This window comes from Macaca fascicularis, chromosome 7 (assembly GCF_037993035.2).
Source record: "Macaca fascicularis isolate 582-1 chromosome 7, T2T-MFA8v1.1".
NCBI lineage: Eukaryota > Metazoa > Chordata > Mammalia > Primates > Cercopithecidae > Macaca > Macaca fascicularis.
In genome coordinates, this window is record NC_088381.1 from 54,262,430 (window position 1) to 54,282,679 (window position 20,250).

General features: G+C 45.2%; 1 pseudogene; it reads right to left on the bottom strand.

The window, feature by feature from the left end:
• Positions 1–17,634: 17,634 nt before the first annotated feature.
• On the bottom strand, positions 17,635–19,094 carry LOC102128608 (keratin, type II cytoskeletal 8 pseudogene; annotated as a pseudogene).
• Positions 19,095–20,250: the final 1,156 nt, after the last annotated feature.

A 20,250-nucleotide genomic window follows, 5' to 3' on the forward strand; every position in this document is an offset into this window, starting at 1 on the left:
TTCCCTGGGTCTGTTTCCCCAGCAGAGAGCTAAGGAAGAGGTCAAACTAGTGGATCTTTTCATTTCTTTCCAGCTCTGACATTTTCTCTCTGCCTGCTTTCCCCTAGTAACCGGTTGGAATTGGAGTGTATTTTGCATTAGATACATTTATTGAAAATAATTTTATATTTCCCAGTTAATTAAGAATGAGTTAATTAAATTGCTTTATGTTTGTGACTTTATTGATTTTCCACCTCTACCTCAATAAGTTTCTTGTACACCCTCCCCCATGCCCAACCTCCCAGGGGACAAACTAAAAGTAAGGCCTGACATTGTTTTCATTCCTAAGTTACATAACCAATTTCAGTGTGGAATATGATTTAAACAGACAGGAAGAAACACTGCCTTTTTATGAGAGGAATTTAAAAGTGGAGATGATGAATTTAACAATTTAACTTTCAAAGACAAAAAAAGTCTGTAGGAATTTTTTAAAAAGTAGATGTTATTTTTAAAAAGGGTAAAGCTAGTACTAAATGAATTTAAATGAGCGATTTCCAGTTTGGGGTGTGTGACTTCAAGTGAATCTGTGATAATCCAAAGAGACGCCCGCCCACCTGCCTTTCTTCCTTCAAACGTTGTTTATTGAGCTGTTCACAGGTGAAACATTGTGGTGCAGCAACGCATTGCCCATAGGTTACACTGTGAATGGAGCACCCAGGAGTTGTGCAAAATGGTGGTCCTGAAACACAAATGGCTGCCATGGGGGCCTTGCCCTTTAATAGCTAACTATCAAATCAGAGGAACAGACCTGTATACAACTACCTGTCAAGGAGACAGGTCCCTAAGACCTCCTAGTCAGTCCCAGTGAAGCCTTCCTCACTCTCCCAACCAGAAACCTTGGAGTCTTTGACTCCCCTCTTTCACTTCATGTCCAATCCAGCCACTTCTCGCCATCCCCACTGCCACTGCCTGGGTCATCTCTTGGCTGCATTAACATGATTGCCTCTTCCCCACCCTCCACCTGCTTCTCCATTATTCACTCTCTACAGTGCACCAGAGCATAGAACGCCTGCCACCCTTCCCCATTTCACTCAGGGTAAGAGCCAAAGTCCTTACAATAACTAAGAAGCCCTACAAGATAATCTCCTACTGTTTTCCCCTCATTTACTCCTCTCCCTCCACACTGGACACCATTATAGTTCCTGAAGCACACCAAGTTTCTGCCTCAGGACTTTTGCAGGAGCTGTTGCCTTTCCCAAGAATGTTCCTCCCAGATAGCTGTAGGATGACTGCGTTACATCCCTTAGCTCTTGGTGAAAGTCATCTGCTCCACGCAGCTGCCCTTTACCACCCTATTTAATACTGCAACCTGCCACCCACATACTTAATCCCCAGCCCCTAAACCTGCCCTTGTTTTTTCCCCACAGCACACCACCTTCAAACACACTACATAATTTATTTATAATGTCTGTTTCCTTCCACTAGAATATAAGAAGATCCCGGGGGGCAGGTTTGTTTTCTTCTTTCATATTTCCAAGCACCTAGAACAGTTCCTGGAACATAATAGCTGCTCAAAAAAAACCACTTAGTGAATGAGTGGATGGATGGATGAATGAATGGTTGAAGCCCCTTGGTCTTCCACTATAATTTCATACTTCCACCACAACATTTATGGATCTTCACCCATAAACTGTGAAATCTGACCTTGGGCAAGTTCCTTAGCTTCTCTGGGTCTCTATTTTAATTACTGCTAATTGGGGTTAAGTTCCTGTATTTACCTAATGGGGTCATTGTGTGGATTAAATGAGTTCTTACCTGAAGAATAGTGACTGGCACAAAAAGTCCTCAATAAATGTTAGCTGTTATTACTGTTTTTTTAATTATTAGGTTGGTGCAAACATAATTGCAGATTTTACCATTTAAAAGTAATGGCAGAAACCATGATTCTTTTGCACCAACCTAATTAAAAAAAATATTTAGAGGCGGGGGTTTCCACTATGTTACGCAGGCTGGATTTGAACTTCTGGCCACAAGTGATCCACCCACCTCAGCCTCCAGAGTAGTTGGGACTTCAGACCAGCACCACTGCTCCTGACTCTATTACTGTTGTTCTTAAAGCTGTTGCCCAGGAACAGAATAGGGGCTTGATGTGTGCTGAGGGAAGAAACGAATGACTGAATGAGCTCCTGCCTGCCGGAGAGACTAGCAATGGCTAGAAGGGGGCTGGAATAGCAGGTCAGGTGTGCTGAGCTGGGAGTCTGGGCGAAGCAAAGCTGGGAAGGCAGGTCAGGCGGGGACGGAGGCTCTGTAGCACTCTCCAAGGAGGAGTTTGGATTTGATCCTGCGGGTTATGAGAGAGGAACTGGTGCCCAGATCTGCGTTTTGAGGAAAGTGTGTGGAGAACGGATTATTAGTAGGTGGGGAGATCAGTAGGAGGGTGTAGACGCCTCTGGAAGGGAATAATGGGCCCTTGGGTAGAGCAACTGTTGTGGGAACAGAGTGGGCACATTTTGGCGGCAGAACCATCAACAGGACTAGTCTGATATGCTTCATTAAAAAGCAAACCCTGTATCCACTCCTTCAGTGCAAGCTTAGGAAGCTGATCCACTTTTTATGCTCTACCAGGTAGCAAAAATAAGATTAATAATGAATGATATTGATTCATACCTACCATGAATTTCTAAATAAACTTTAATTTTTATTAATGGGCTCTTTGGGCTTATTAGTCAATAGAGAAGCCAACGGCTTTTCTCCTGGGAGAATGTTTAGACTAGAAAAAGAAAAGGAAATTCTTTCCTTGCTAGGTAATAATAGAAGGATGAGGCAAGCATGGACAAAACACAAAGCAATGGAAAGCTCTGGAACCTGCTGTCATAAAACAATCCTCATCAAACCTCAGCAGGTACTGGCACAACTGCTTTTAAAGGTTAAAATAGGAAATACATACATTCTGGTTAAAGCCCATCTAAGTTCTGATAAGAGCTGATGATGGTTTGAAAACGTTGGCATTTTGGGATCTTGGCAAAGTGACTTTCTAGCGGGGGAGGGGGGAACAAAAAAACAGGGTCAGGGGAGGGGCAAAGCTTTGATAAGGCTGCAAGGTGAGATGAATTCAGCAACTGGAGTTAAGATGCCAAAAGATGAAGGCTCCTTGTCTGCATATATTGGCCACCAATTGACAGCTCTGCCCCTTGAACATAATTGCCTTCCCTCTTGGTCTGGGAAATTTCACAGTTTGTTGTCAGTCTTTGATACTCAGGTGGTGTTAAATATTTTAAAACTAACAGAAACCTCCAAATCCTAACATCTCTTTGCCCTGATGTCAACCCAGATCTGGCTTCTCTTTCTCCAGAGCTGTGATTGTTATTGTTACTTTAAAGTAGTTCTCATCCATTGGATGTCACATATCCTGAAAACCTGTGTTCTCAGAATTTTGAAATTTGCCTTTTTAAGGTCTCTAGGAAATGTCTGCAGGTATTTAACATACGCAGCTGTTTTAAATGCATGATGAGGGCATGACTATGCTTAGGTATTGCCACCTCCAAGACAAGAATGGCTGTTTTCTTGTCAATTCTTTCTTAAGTGGCCAAAATTGGATCCAAAGGAGAAGTTTCCTTTGCTCTCTAAGATAGAATGGTCAGCAAGGGAAGGTTAGATGTGTCGGCTGCTCTGCATCCAGCCCTGTGAGACTTGATTTGTGAGGTGGTGCTGCTGGTAAGGGAGGAAGCCCCTCAGGAAGAAGCCCAGGTAAGCCCAGGCAGCTGTGGATTGCGCAGGCCCACGCACACGCTTTCCTACTGGGCACTTAGAAACAGTTCTGTGCCTTGCAACCTTGCCCTCTTTGGGGATATTTCTCCATGGCCATTGATAAGGTTTGGCTGCGTCCCTACCCAAATCTCATCTTGAATTATAGCTCCCATAATCCCCACGTGCCATGGAAGGAACCCAGTGGCAAGTAATTGAATCATGGGGGGTGGGTTTTTTCCTCTGGTCATCTAGTGATAGTGAATAAGTCTCACAAGATCCAGTGGTTTTATAAAGGGCAGTTCCCCTGCACACACTCTCTTGCCTGGCACCATGTAAGACGTGCCTTTGCTCCTCCTTTGCCTTCCACCATGATTGTGAGGCCTCCCCAGCCATGTGGAACTGTCAATCCATTAAACAAACCCCTTATTCTTTATAAATTACCCAGTCTCTGGTATTTCTTCATAGCAGCATGAAAGTGGACTAATATAGCTGTGTACTCCAGTGGCTCTCAGAATGCAGTTCCAAGACCAGTAGCATCAGCATCACCTGGGAACAGATAGGAATTCAAATACCCAGGCCCCATCCAGACCTCTGGAATCAGAAACTCTCAAGCGAGCCCAGAAATCTGTGGGGTTTTTTGGTTGTTGTTGTTTGTTTGTTTTGAGATGGAGTTTCGCTCTTGTTGCCCAGGCTAGAGTGCAATGGCACAATCTCGGCTCACTGCAACCTCTGCCTCATGGGTTCAAGTGATTCTCCTGCCTCAGCCTCCCGAGTGGCTGTGATTACAGGCACATGCCACCACGCCCGGCTAATTTTGTATTTCAACAAGTTGGTCAGGCTGGTCTTGAACTTCTGACCTCAGGTGATCCGCCCACGTTGGCCTCCCAAAATGCTGGGATTACAAGTGTGAGCCACCGTGCCCGGCCTGAAATCTGCATTTTAACAAGTCTTCTGGGGGATTCTCATGCACAGTCAGAACCATCGATTTCAACATGATTCTATTGGGATGGTTCATCAAATGGCTTTACTTGTAGTTTAGTCTTTATTCTTTGCTTCACAATTCTGTGCACCTGAAGTATCCTCATTGTAAGGCTGCTGTTACCCTGTCAGCAACAACTGTGACCGGAGGGGAGGGTGGAGTGGGGAGTACTATGAAAGCCTAGGGAGAAAAATCTGAAACCTGTGGGGGGCGGGGGGAAGGTGGGGGAAGCTAGCCTTCAATCTTCACACCTTTAAAAGGGGCAAGAACTCACAAGTGAAAAACAACAACATTTACTCTAAAAAGAAAAGCAATTGCTATTTGGAAACAGTGGCAGAGCAAATTGAGGTGATAACCATAAAACATTTTTACTTCTGACAAGAGAGTCCCTTTAGGGCAGGCAATGGTCTGTTAAATATCAAAGGAGCAGACCAAAGACCTGAGGACACTTAATATGGAGAAGGGATGAGCTAGGGAGAGGGAAGGGATGTGGGCTCTGTCTCAAGGAGCCACAGCCCTGTCATGTGGAAGAGGACCAGGAACAGGAGGCATGCAGTGAGCCATGAAAAAACGGTTGGGGGCTCCTTTTGATAAACAGAGCTACCCAACAATTGGATGGCATCTTAGGAGTAAAAAGGAACTCCTGGCACTGGGAGTATGTAAGTCTGTATGGTTGTGTGACAGAGATGCCATAGTAAAGGCAATTTTTATATTAGGCAAGAAACTGCACCAGGGTCAATATTTTGCAGAGTTTAAAAACATGTTTTAAAGCAGAATTCTTTCTTCGAATGAGATAATACACTGTGGTACCACAATTTAAAACAATCAAAGCGGGGCCTCTTTGGTGATCCCTGGGATAGGGATCTGGAGCCCTCCCATGTGGACACCCCTTTGGAATATCCTGGGTGAGTATCAAGTCCTTTCTGACAGGGGCTCCTCTGATTCCGTGGTTCTTTGAGAACTTTCCAAATTGGAAATTCTGCTCCCCTCCCGGGCTTTTCCTGAGCTGCCCACACACTTCCTTGGATGTGGTGTCACCAAGGTGGAGATGTTTACGGGGAAGGGGAAAGACGTGAGTGTGTGCGCTGCTGCAGCCACATACCTCACATGCCCCTCTCCAGGGATGGCACACAGTGAGGGCTTTCCATGCTGGGGTCAAGGATCACAGTGGCAGCAGATGGTAGAGGCTGCAATTTGAGTTTAACTGAGCCTTTCACCACCTTTGGTGCAGACAGGAGAAAAGGCAGGGAGCCCCAAAGCCTGGGCCAATGGGAAGGGCATGGGTAGAATTGGTTTTGCCATGCTGGGGGAAACCCGTCTTGAAGGTAGCCTAGGAGACTGTCAGGGTCTGCCCTGGTGGTGGGATCTCAGAGGTGAACCTGGGGGACTTCCCAGACTCTAAAGGACCCAAATGTGAGAAGGCCCATGGACTTGCCACAGAGGGGAGGGCCGCCAGCCAGGGCCTGCCTTTGTCTGCCCAATACTTGCTGGCTCTGAGTCTGTTTTTTCCAACAGAACCAGAACTTTGTCATAAAATTCTTGGACTACTTGAGTTTCTGGATTAGAAAGTCTCCTCCTCCCCCTACCCCCACAATGATGATAGCTCCAGTCTTTCTCATAAACACCTAACAAGAGTAAAATGTTTTCCCTTCAGAAGGATAACAGAAAGAATAACACCAAGGAGATTTCATTATAGTGCAGCTGCTTCTCTGGTTGGCAAGAGGCACAGCTGTGACCTGGAGCTGTTTTTGTTTATTTGAAAGGAAAGGCAAGACAAGTATTCATTCATTCCACAAACATTTACTGAGCCCATAGAGCCACTGGGCTTCTGTTGGTCATTAGGGATATATATGTATGTATGTGTATGTGTATATAATATACCTATATATTATATATATGTGTGTGTGTGTATAAAATATATAAAACCAGGTCTTGCTCTCTTGCCCAGGCTGGAGTGCAGTGGTGCCATCTTAGCTCACTGCAGCCTTGAACTCCTGGGCTCAAGAGATCCTCCCGCCTTAGCCTCCTAAGTAGCTGGAACTACAAGAGCAGCCACCACACCTGGCTAATTTTTAAATTTTTTTGTAGAGATGGGGTTTTGCTATGTCACCCAGGCTGATCTCAAACTCCTGAGCTCAAGTAATTCTCCAGATTGCGCCTTCCAAAGCACTGTGATTATAGGCATGAGTCACTGTGCCCAGTCACTGGGGATATAAGTCAGCCCCAGCTCTGAAGGTGTCATCAACAAGGAGGAGATGGACATAAGAAAATCACAGCCCAGGTTCTAAAGGCCTCATCTTCTTTTAAAAAAAAAAAAAAAGAAAGAAAGAAAAGAAAAAACAAAGAAAGAAAATCACAGCCTGGAAATCCATGAATTGACACTGATAAGTTCACACAGCCTACAGAGTTAGCCAGGTGAAGAAAAGAAGGACACCAAGCCTTCTAAGCAGAGAGTAGAGCATGTGTGGGCAGCCAGGGTCAGGAAAGTGTGGGCTTTCTCCTGGGTGGAGGGGGCATGAGAGGTGCTAGGTAGAAAGGGCCAGAATGTTACGGGAAAGGGGTCCTGATCCAGACCCCCAGAGAGGGTTCTTGGATCTTGCACAAGAAATAATTCAGGGTAAGTCCGCAGTGCAAAGTAAAAGCAAGTTTATTAAGAAGGTAAAGTGGTGAAAGGACAGCTACTCCATAGACAGAGCAGGACGTTCCCGAAAGTAAGAGGAGGAATGCGTCCACCCTAGGTACAACGCTTGTATATATGGAGAGATGTGCTCTGCTACAAGGGTTTGTGATAAAGAATTAATTTTCTTAATTATGATATTTTGCAAGAATCAATAGTATTATCTTTAAAGCAAAATTAGGAATGCCTTTGTTCTCCAGATATCAGGATATCTGGACATTCCCAAGTCTGGGTCTGTTTAGTAAACATTATTATTTTTTTCCCTTAACTGTAAACATCTAGAGGTCAGGAATGCCTGACTTTCTGAGAATGCAGCCCAGCAATTCCTAGCCCCATTTTCCTAGCCCTCACTCAAAATGGAGGTGCTCTGGTTCGAATGCCTCTGACAAGAAGATAGACCAATATGAGGGGCCAGGCAGGGTCTGGTGGGGGCTGTCTGTTGAGCTGAGTTTGAACTCTATCCTATGAGTGATCAGAAGCTGTTGATGGGTTTTAAATAGGGGAGAGTCTTGACCACATTGGTAATATAGAAAAACTCTGTGAAATAAGGATGTATAGAATTTGCATCTAAAATGAACTCGGATCAAAATACAAAAGGCAAGCCTGTCGCGGTGGCTCACATCTGTAATCCCAGTGCTTTGGGAGGCTGAGGTGGGTGGATCACTTGAGGCCAGAAATTGGAGACCAGCCTGGCCAACATGGTGAAACTCCATCTCTACTAAAAAAGTACAAAGATTAGCCGGGTGTGGTGGCGTGCGCCTGTAGTCCCAGCTACTCACAAGACTGAGCGGGGAGAATCACTTGAACCCAGGAGACTGAGGTTGCAGTGAGCCCAGATCAAGCCACTGCACTCCAGCCTAGGCAACAGAGCAAGACTCTCTCAAAACAAAACGTAACAAAAAAAGGCAATTAGTTGCAGGACTATTTGTAATGAGAAACAGCCCAAATGTCTGTCATTAAGCTGGCTGAATAAACTATCATACAGCCATGCCAAGAAGTACTAGGCAGCTGGAGAAAGGAGTGAAGACTGTTTCTATATAGAATATATTATTAAGAAAAGGAATGTGTGTCTCATAGTTCTCTAAGGAAGGCAGGGATGCAAATATATAAACGTATCAATATATCTGCTTATATTTAAAAGCACACAAGCAATGGAAGGATAAAGCAATGAAAAGTGGCTACCTTTAGGAGGAGAGAGGGAGCAGAATGGAAGACATAGGGATGGAAGCTGGGCTTATTTGAAGATAGCTTGTTTTGTACATGTGACTTTGGAACTGAGTATTTCATAAAAGTAAAAAAATTACATAAAAATGAAACCTAAAAAGAAGCTAATAAACATAATGTGCATCTGGTTGGTGGAGTCAGCACACAGATGAACTGTTCTAAACACAGTAATTTGACTGTACAACCCCAAAACGATATAGCTTGCAGACAAAAATAACTGCAAATGCACAAACAAAAATCTTAAATTGTTTTCAACAGTCACTTGGCTGATGGGAGACTTGGTATTGGTGTTCTGAGACTGTTGCGTGTAATGGGGAAAGAAGCAAATGAGAAATTATGTGAAATTTTAATTCTGGAATTCCTGGTGTTTTTGAGAAATGAGATTCTGGACATGGGAGAAAGGAGGTGCAGATGGAAGAAGGAAGAGGTTGTGCAAACACCCTATAGACCTAAATTTAATTGAAAGTATCAATATGAACTTATGATGTGCTTTATATTTATATTGAGAAAAAATGTATTTCCTAGTTCTGACCTCAGAAAATACCTAGGAACAATAAGCATTTCAGTAGCTATGAGCACCCCAATGCCTAGATTGTATTCTTGAAATATACCCAGTAAAAGAACTAGTGTTCCCTGAAAAAGTAATTGATTCCAGGTCTGAGACAGGAAATGGACAACAGGGGACTGGAACATTGGCCATATCAGATGGCAAGAAAGTTCTCTAGGACACCTAGGGTGGGGTCCAAAGGACTCAGGAGTCAACTTGAAGAGGCCCCTTCTGGCCAAAGATGGGACCATTTTTGCATCAATAAAGGTAAAAATTCCAAAGGATTGAAGCACATCAAATATGTTTAACTCCATGAGTTCATAATGATACTAAAACATATCTAATTGGTCACCTTTGGGGTATTCAGTGGTTCATAAACTGATAAAGAGAAATAATTGAGCATTTATGCTGCCTGTACTGTACAAACTACTACTGGGTAACCAAATAGTGGATAAGGAGACATTCTCTTTATAGAAGTAATTCAGCTCATAAATCAAGAAGAAATGGTAGAATTAGAATATCACCATGTGGCAACCCCTAATTAATGGATAGTGGCATTGATCAGCAATATCTGCTAATATCACAAATTGAGATAACCGGACCTCATAGGCCTCCTATGAAGTACTCTTGCCAAAAATTGGACCTAAATCTGGATTCAAATGGCAATTTACAGGAAATACATGAGATAGAAGAAAATATTAAAGGACAAAACGGGTATGCAATCAGTCATTCTATACTGTGGGAAGCTCTACAGGATAAATGATCTAGTTTCTTTCTCTTTTTTTTTTTTTTTTCTTTTGAGACAGGGTCTCCTCCGTCACCCATGCTGGAGTGCAGTGGCATGATCACAGCTCACTACAGCCTTAACCTCCCAGACTCCAGTGATTCTCCTCCCTCAGCCCGCCTGAGGAGATGGGACTACAGGTGCACACCACCATACCTGGTGAATTTTTGGTTGTTTTTGGCAGAGATAGGGTTTTGCTATGTTGCCCTGGCTGGTCTCGAACTCCTGGGCTCAAGTGATCCACCCTCCTCGGCCTGTCAAAGTACTGGAATTACAGGTGTGAGCCACTGCACCAGGCCTAATTATCTAGTTTCTTAAACAAATAGGCTGTAAAGAAAAGCGAATAGAAATGTGGAGGAAACTCATAGTTAGAATCACAACCTGCAAAACTTATTTAGATCAAGATTCAAACAATCTAAACAAAATAAAAATATTTTTGGTGACATATAAAACACCATTAGAAATTTGAACAGTGGCTGGATATTTGATTACATTAAAATTATTGTTAACTGTTTTTAGGTGTGATGTTGTGGCTATGATTTTTTTCAAGAGTTTTAAAGGGAGAATACTTCTCAAAACTCTCTTCAAAATCATCCTACTTCACCAGTTTCCTCTCTGCTTAGAATAAGCTTGTTATTTCAAACTTAGGGCCAATGCAATGTGAAGATGAAAAATAATTTGAGGAGCAAAATATATCGTGGATATACATACGTAAAAATATAGCATGTATACTTACATTCCCAGTTAAGTATAGTATTCCTAAGTCAATTTATAGAATTTTCAAGCACATTTAAAAAATAGTACTGAATTATTGAAAATACCACCGAAATTCCTTCCAGCTATGTGACTATGCAAAAGTTCCAGATTAAAAAGTCCTTAACATAAGAGAGATGTTATGTAATCATCTCTGCCTATGAAGTTAGTGTCCAGATTTTAGACAAAAACCTTCACCTCATATCCTAAAAATAAGTATTTTAAGTCTTTTCCGTACAGGTGCCAGAGAGTCATGTGTTCGTTTTAACACCAGAGGCAATAACACAATGCTAAAAATAAGCACGTGTCTATGCATGTATTTTTAACGTACAGGAATGGCATTATGTATAATAATCTCACCTGGTTTCCTACTTTTCTCATTAAACACTTTGATTTTAAGATAGAGCCATTATATCCATAATGCGGGTACTTGCAGCACATCAACCCCACTTTCCTTATCTACTCCTAAGATAGATCCATTATATCCATAATCCGTGTGCTTGCAGCACATCAACCCCACTTTCCTTATCTACTCCCAGGCGGGTGGACTCTCCGGCTGCCCCTCACTCCCTCATCACAGGTACAGGAACAGAATTTCTGAGTCATAAGACTGATACGGACGTTTCAGTGTGGAAAACTGCTAGCACGGCAGATGCCAAAACCCCTTTCCTGTGCCTGAAAGAGACCTTCTGAAGGTATGAAGAGCAATAATGTCTCCCATCCCCCCTGTAGCTCCAGAAATAACTCTCGAAACAACAGGATTTGGTGTAGAAAGGTTACAGCTGAGAGGCCACCAGTCCCCACCCGTCTGCTCTGGGAGAAGTTATCTCGAGGTCCAGTTAAGCGGCCCAGCAACTCCGAAGGAGTCGCTGGAAAGTCCTGCACACCAAGCTTGCCCCTTCTCCGTAGCTCGGGGTAGGAAGCAGCCACCTCTTGTCTCAAGACTGAGAAGGCCTGGGGCAGGGCGGGGCAGGGCGGGGCAGGCAGAAGACTTTAGGAGGGACACCCTGGGATGAGGTGGTACCTCGATCTCTGCACCTGCTCCTACACCTGCCCCTGCACCTGGGGTGGGTCTGAGGGAAACAGCGTCACTAACTGTTGGACTGAAGTCACCACAGGAAGCTCAGCCTTCTTGGGCTAAATAAAATTCAGAAATGTCCAGGCTGGCTGTGACACCAAGCTCTTCAAGCCCTGACATAGGGGGTCTAGGGGGCTCTTATTGACTTCTGCTGCCCCACCTTCCTGGCCTCTAGGGGGCGCTGTTCCTCCAGCAGCCAAGAATCAGCCTGAACCAAGGGCAGCTGCCAGGTGACAGCTCAGAGCGGGGTGGGGATGGTAAAGACCATTCAGATAAAGGCTTGGGGAAGAACAATGGAAATTGTTCCAGGCAGTACCCAAACCTGGAAAACTCTTTTGGGGCACAGCTTGGGTATCTCCTGCCTTGATCCCAGTGCCATCTTTCTCCCCTGGCTCCAGGAGTTCTTCCTATTCGTCCAGATTTTCCAAATGCAGACCAAGAGGGATTGAGCTCTCCCCCACCCTGCCTGGCCCAGAAGTTCCATTTCCTACCTCCTTCTAGCAGGGGAGCAGGGGCCTTCTTTAGTGGCCCCCAGGATGGCCCTGTCTCAGAAAGACACAACCACGACATCTGTGTATAATAGACACCACCACACAGTAAGTAGTGGGAGGATGGGGTGCGGAAGGACTTTTATTTGTCCTTTAGGCCCTTAACCCGTGGCATGACTCTGATGATTAAGGACAGTCTGGGACAAGTCCAGTGAAATCAGGGTAGGACAGTGAGGAGGTGAGTAGAATCCCATGGGGGTGTGAGTGCCTCTGAGGCAACCTAGAGCGGAAGTGGAAGGGGTGGCAGACCCTTAGGAAATAAGCATGACCCCCTGGCTGGGTAAGGGCATCCACTATGAGGGTAATAGTCACTCATTCATCCCACAACCGTTTTTGATGTCTGTATGTGCCAGGTACCATGCTAGTTGCAGGATATAATTGTGAACAAGTGATGTATGGGTCTTAGTGTTGAAGAGCTGACATTGGAGGATATCAGAGACAAACAAGTAAGCAAATACAGCATTGTTAACTGCAGTAAGAATGAGGAGGACAGACACAGGCCCATATGGAGGGCTGGGTGGCTCCTGGCATCGGGGCCATATGTAGCTCGGCTTGGGATTCAGGGTCCTAACTCCAACTCTGGCAGGCTGGAGGAAGAGTCCCACATCCAGATGCAGTGGCACTTATGGGTCTGAAAGATATAAGCCCGGGTCTAGGGGCTGAGTGGTCCTGTATGCCAGGGGCCATGCCAGGCACTTCACCATGTTAATGTGCTTCATCCAGAGAGGAAGCCGACCACCAGAAAGGCTTGTGAGATTGACTGCTGGATGCCTTCTTATTCTCCCCTTGGGTCAGGACTGACCCCCTGATGGCGTGAGGCTGAGGCTGGCCAGCAGGGAGGCCAAGCTGTTGGATCAGAGGAAGGCGATGTCAGACGCCAGCCCCTGTCACCCACCAGCTCTTCCCTTCCCACTGTCCCCGGCTGGCCCTGGCCCAGCCTCTACGGCATCCTCATCTTCCTCCCTGCCTCCAGCTCACCCTGCCCACGTATCCACTAGGGGCTGCCGTTGTTTCTCTGATTAGTTACTGTTTTGCTGCCAAATTAATGCTTCTAAACCATATTTTATAACAGCAGCCTTCATCTGCAGAGGATCTTTGAAAATACTTGGCTTGGCATTTAAAGTGGTTCAAAAATGTGGTCTTACTGAATTTTTACAGCTTTATTTCTCCTTTCAGAGGTGCATCCTGCATGTATATCAAACTGTGGGTGCTCATCCCTCCACCACACCTATGCTCGGTTGTCTTTCTCTCCCTCAATCCCCCACCCCTAGCCCTCCTGCATCCCTCTGGGTAATGAAACAGCCCCTCATTCAGTCAGCCAGTCTTGCATTCAGCAGGCTCTGCAGGCTCCCACTCTGTGCCCGCCATTCCTGGGCAGCACTCGGAACCCCCCTGCTCTGACACCTCATCCACTTGTTTTGTGATCTTATTAATCTTCATTTATTAACTCCTGCATGAGACCTTATCCTTCTGTTCCTCTGAATTGTAATCCTTCAAGGGCAGAGGCTGCATCTTGCCCATTCCATGGCCTCATGGTTACCTGCCTGTGGCAGGGGTCAATAAATATGCCACATGACCTGGACAAACATGGGCTCTGGAAGGAAAGCACTGAATACTGGCCTGGGGGCTGGAACTCAGTCTCAGTTCTGCCACTTAAATGTTGGGTGGTCTCTGGAACATTACTATCTTTTTCTGGGCCCCAGGATCCCAGCTATAACATGCAGCTGCCATCCGTGTCCTGTTTACCTTACTAGGCTAAGGTGGGAGACTGTGCAGGTGCGGGCTGTTATTATAAGGGTTTTCGCTGTGGGTGGGGTGTGTACTGGAGTAGGGGGACATATTGTGTTTCTTGGTGCCTCTTGGCCATAAGACCTGAGCAAAACCAGCATGAAGCCCCTCCACAACCCTCAGATGCCAACCCAGGGGGTTAAGGCAGGGGGATGTGAGGCAATGGCCAGCAACCCCATGCACACCTGTTTATGTGAGTTGCAGATGAGGTACTCTTATGCTCCCAGGGCTTTCTGCCATTGTTGAGGAGGAACAGGAGCTCTTCTCCAGCCAGGTGAACATGGCCTTGCTTGGCAAGCTTGCAGTCCTACATTCTGGTAGGTTCCAGGCTGCTTCCAGTAATTCAGGGAGGCTGGGGAGGGATGAGTTGGGACATTTTATTATTATGGACTATCTGAGTGGAAATGGATAGCTGAGCCCTCTGAGGACCCGCTGCATCATTACCCAGAGGGGAAACCAAGGCTCACACAGGAGAAGGGGCTTGTCCAAGGTCACTTCTGCAGTCTTGTCTCTAAGACAAGAATATGGATTTTGGAGACAGGGAGATTTGAATTCTGCCAGTTACTAGCTATAAGAGCTTGAGCAAATGTCAACCCCTGAGGCTTAGTTTCTGCAAATGTTAATGAGGAATCACAATTCTGATATTTTATTGCTATGAGGATTAGAGGAAATGATAGATGAAAAGCCTGCTCCTGAGAAGGACCTTCTTGTTTCTCAGGCAACAAAACTGCCAAAGGCTTTAGGAAAGAATCCTAGTGGGCCGTGGGTTGGGGGAACTCTGATTTCAAGGAAGTGAGTGGCTTGGGATCTGGCCCAGCCTTCCCGTCCTTTCCTTTCATCCATCTGCTCATTCATTCCACAGATGTGGATTGAGCATCCGCTCAGGGCCAGATTCTGTCCTGGATGCTACTTTATCAAAGAGAACTAAGACCCAACTGCTCCCCACCTTAAATGCTCACAGTCCAGTGGAGAGAGAGAGAGAGACAAGGCAAAGAGACACTGTCAGAATAAAATTGCTGTTAGAGGTGTGTGCATGACACAGCGGGAACCCTGAGGAAGTGGAGCTCCTGAAGAGTCACGCTTCTTTTTTTTTTTTTTAACTGCAGAGCACTTTTTTATGGTTGAGACCTACCTTTCTGTATAATTTTATAACCTGCTATTTCTTCTTAATTTTTTTTTAGAAACTCACTATGCTGCCCAGGCTGGAGTGCAGTGGCTATTCACAGGTGCAGTCCCACTGATCAGCACGGGAGTTCTGACCTGCTCCATTTTGGATCTGGGCTGATTCACCCCTCCTTGGGCAACCTGGTGGTCCCCGGCTCCTGGGAGGTCACCTTATTGATATCAAACTTAGTGCAGACACCCAATCAGCACAGCACACTACAGCCCAGAACTCCTGAACTCAAGTGATCCTCTTGCCTCAGCCTCCCGAGTAGCTGGGACTACAGGCACACACCACATCCAGCTATTATTATTTTTAATTAACATGTAGTAATTGTACATATTTATGGGATACAGTGTGCTATTTCAATACATGTATATGATCCATAATGATCAAATCGGGGTAATTAGCATACCTATCACCTCAAACATTTATCATTTCTTTTTTTTTTTTTGTGATGGAGTCTCATTCTGTCACCCAGGCTGGAGTGCAGTGGCACGATCTCAGCTCACTGTAACCTCTACCTCCAGGGCTCAAGTGATTCTCCTGCCTCAGCCTCCCAAGTGGCTGGAATTATAGGCACTCACCACCATGCCCAGTTAATTTTTTTATGTTTAGTAGAGACGGGGTTTCACCATGTTGGCCAGGCTGGTCTTGAACTCTTGAACTCAGTGATCTGCCTGCCTCAGCCTCCCAAAGTCCTGGGATTACAGGCATGAGCCACCACGTCCAGCCCATTTATCATTTCTTTGTGCTGGGAACATTTAAAATCCACTCTTCTAGCAATTTTTAAATATACATTAAATTGTTAATTATAGTCATCCTAGGGTATTATAGAATGCGAGAGCTTATTCCTCCTATCTAGTTGTGATTTTGTATCCTTTAACCTCTCACTATCCCCCACCCTTCCCAGGCTTTAGTAGCTGCTATTCTACTTTCTACTTCTATGAACTCAACTTTTTTAGCTCCCACATATGAGTGAGAACATGCGGTATTTTTCTTCCTGTCCTTGGCTTATTTCACTTAACATAATGTCCTCCATGCTCATCCATATTGCTGTGAATGTCAAGATTTCATTCTTTTTTCTGGCTGAATAGTATTCCACTGTGTATGTACACCAGATTTTCTTTATCCATTCATCCATTGATAGACACTTAGATTGATTTCATATCTTTGTTATTGTCAATAGTGCTGCAATAAACATGGGAGTGCAGATATCTCTTCAGTGTACTGATTTCCTTTCCTTTGGGTGTATACCCTGTAGTGGGACTGTGGGATCACATGTTAGTTCTATTTTCAGATTTTTGAGGAAACTTTATACTGGTTTTCATAATGGCTGTATTAATTTACATTTCCATGAATAGCATATAAGACATCTCCTTTCTCCACATCCTCAGCCTTTGTTATATTTTGTCATTTTAATGGTAGTCATTCTAACTGGAATGGGATGATATCTCATCACCATTTTGATTTGCATTTTCCTGATGATTAGTGATGTCATACATTTTTTCATATACCTGTTGGCCATTTGTATGTCTTTGAGAGATGTCTATTCAGCTCATTTGCCCATTTTGAAATAAGATTTTTTTTTTTTTTTGCTGTTGAGTTATTTGATTGAGTTCCTTGTGTATTCTTGATGTTAGTCTTTTGTCAGATGGATAGTTTGCAAATATTTTCTCCCATTCTGCAGGCTGTCTCTTCACTCTGTTGCTTGTCTCCTTTGCTGTACAGAAGCTTTTTAGTTTGATCTAATTCCATTTGTCTATTTTTTGCTTTTGTTGCCTGTGCATTTGAGGTCTCCATTAAATCTTTGCCCAGACCAATCCAATGTCCTGAAGTGTTTCCTATATGTTTTCTTCTAGTAGTTTTAGTTTTTTCTTTTCTTTTCTTTTCTTTTCTTTTCTTTTTCTTTCTTTCTTTCTTTCTTTCTTTCTTTCTTTCTTTTTCCTTCCTTCCTTCCTTCCTTCCTTCCTTCCTTCCTTCCTTCCTTCCTTTCTTTCTTTCTTTCTTTCTTTCTTTCTTTCTTTCTTTTTTCCTTCCTTCCTTCCTTCCTTCCTTCCTTCCTTCCTTCCTTCCTTCCTTCCTTCCTTTCTTTCTTTCTTTCTTTCTTTCTTTCTTTCTTTCTTTCTTTCTTTCTTTCTTTCTTTCTTTCTTTCTTTCTTTCTTTCTTTCTTTCTTTCTTTCTTTCTTTCTTTTTGCATAGCTAGCTGAGGTTTTCTTTTGGAAAAAAAGATCAAATTGCTTTGTAGCTGGAGGCATCGCCAAGGGGGAGTACCCCAGCCAGTTAAGTCTCCCACCACAAGTGGGCTTTGGCTCCCCCACAGGCTCTGGGGCAGCCACAGGAGGGATAGGTTGGGCGGGGCTGCCATGGTCGTTCACTTGGGCAGGATGTCAGAGGACTTGGACACCAGCTTCCCATCGCAGGTCTCCATCTTCTTCACAACCATGGCGCTGGTGGAGCTGGTGTGGCTGAAGGAGCTGGAGCCCCCGCCAGAGCCAAAGCTGGAGCCCAGGCCATAAGCTGAGGCTGGGGCTTGTGATGCCCTTGTAGCCTGAGCTCAGCCCATTGGCATAGCCACTGGTGGTCTTCGTATGGATACTCATGTTCTGCATCCCAGATGCCAGCCGGCTCTCCTCGCCCTCCAGCAGCTTCCTGTAAGTGGCGATCTCCATGTCCAGGGCCAGCTTGATGTTCATCAGCTCCTGGTACTCAGGCAGCTGCTGTGCCATGTCCTGCTTGGCCCACTGCAGGGCAGCCTCCGGCTCGGACAGCTTGGCATTGGCGTCCTTAATGGCCAGCTCCCTGTGCTGCTTGGCATCTGCGATGGCAGCCTCCAGGGAAGCCCTCTGGCCTTTGAGGCCCTCAATCTCAGCCTGGAGCCAGCTGATGTTCTGGTTCATCTCCGAGATCTCAGTCTTTGTGTGCTGCAGGTCATCCCCATGCTTCCCAGCCAGCATCTGCAGCTCCTCATCCTTGATCTGGTGCATGCTGTCAACCTCAGCCCTGCTGCGGTTGGTGATCTCCTCGTACTGTGCCTTGACCTCAGCTATGATGCTGTCCATGTCCAGGGAGCGGCTGTTGTCCATGGACAGCGCCACAGACCTGTCCGAGATCTAGGACTGCAGCTCCTGGATCTCCTATTCATACAGCTGCCTGAAGAAGTTGATCTCATCAGTCAGTGCTTCCAGGCCAGACTCCAGCTCTACCTTGTTTATGTAAGCTTCAACCACATCCTTCTTGATGAGGACAAATTCATTCTCCATCTCTGTACGCTTATTGATCTCATCCTCGTACTTGTTCTTGAAGTCCTCCACCAGCCCCTGATTGTTGCCAAGCCCTGCCAACAGCTTCAGCGTCTCCTGGCCCAGAGTATCCAGCTGCTGCCAAAGGTTGTTGATTTAGCTCTTGAACGTGTTGTCCACGTTGCTCCGAGCTGTATTGTGCTGCTGCAGGAGGCTCCACCTGGTCTCCAGCATCTTGTTCTGCTGCTCCAGGAACTGTACCTTATCGATGAAGGAGGCAAACTTTTTGTTGAGGCTCTTGATCTGCTCCTTCTCCTGGGTGTGCGTGGTCTGGATGTTGGGGTCCACCTCCAGGTTAAGGGGGCTCAGCAGGCTCTGGCTGACCGTGACAGCAGTAATGCCTCCCATACCACTGGCCCCGCCACAGCCTCCGCCCAGGACACCCTGGAAGCTGCTGCTGCCCACTCAGGAGAAACTCGAGGAGCTGATGTGGGCACTGGGCCCACTCGTGTAGGAGCAGCTGCTGAAGGCCTGGGGGTCAGAGATGGATGCCTTATAGGGCTTCTAGGTCACCCTGATGGACATGGTGAAGGCAGGCAGGCTGAACCAGGCAGGGATTCAAGAAGGAGCAGAGAAACTGCTTCTAGTTCCCTTCTAGTAGTTTTCTAGTTTGGGGTCTTACATTTAAGTTTTTCATCAATTTGGATTTAATTTTTTAATGATGACAGATAAAGATCTAGTTTCATTTTTCTGCATATAGATATCCAGTTTTCCCCACACCCATTTATTAAAGAGACTGTCCTTTCCCCCAAAGGACATTATTGGCACCGTTGTGGAAAATCAGTTGACTATAAATACATGGATTTATTTCTGGGTTGTCTATTCGGTTCCATTGGTCTATGTGTCTGTTTTTATGCCAGTACCATGCGGTTTTGGTTATTATAGCTTTTTTTAGTACATTTTGAAGTCCATTTTTTTTAGTACATTTAAAGCTGGAAGTGTGATGCCTCCAGCTTTATCATTTTTGCTTAGGATTTATGTGGCTATTCAGTCTTTGTTAACCTGCTTTTTTTGTTGTTATAGATAGGGTCTCTGTAGCCTCCACCGCCCCTGCCCGCCACACTGTCCCCCCACCCCCGCCGCCCTGGGCTTAAGTGATCCACCCACCTCAACTTCCCAAGTAGCTGCGTCTACAGGCACGCCACCACACAGGGTTGATTTTTGTATTTTTTTGTAGAGACTGGGTGTTCCATGTTGCCCAGGCTGGTCTCGAACTCCTGGGCTCAAGCAATAAGCCTGCCTCAGCCCCCTAAATTGCTGGGATTACAGGTGTGAGCCATCACACCCAGCCTAACCTGCTATTTTTATTTGGTATTATATAATAAACATTTGCCCTATAATATTATAAAACTCTTGGTAAACATTTTCAATGTCTGAGATGTATTTTCTGCAATGCAATGCCATAGTTTTTAGGTTTTTGGTTTTTGTTGTTTTTTTTTTTTTTTTTTGAGGGGTGGTGGTCTCGTTCTATCACCCAGGCTGGAATGCAGTGGTGTGATCATGGCTCACTGCAGCCTTGACCTTCTGGGCTCAAGTGATCCTCCTACCTCAGCCTCTCAAGTAGCTGGAATCACAGGTGTGCAACAACACATCCAGCTAATTTTTTGATTTTTTTTTTTTTTGAGACAAGGTCTTGCTACATTGGCCGGGCTGGTCTCAAACTCCTGGGCTGAAGTGGTCT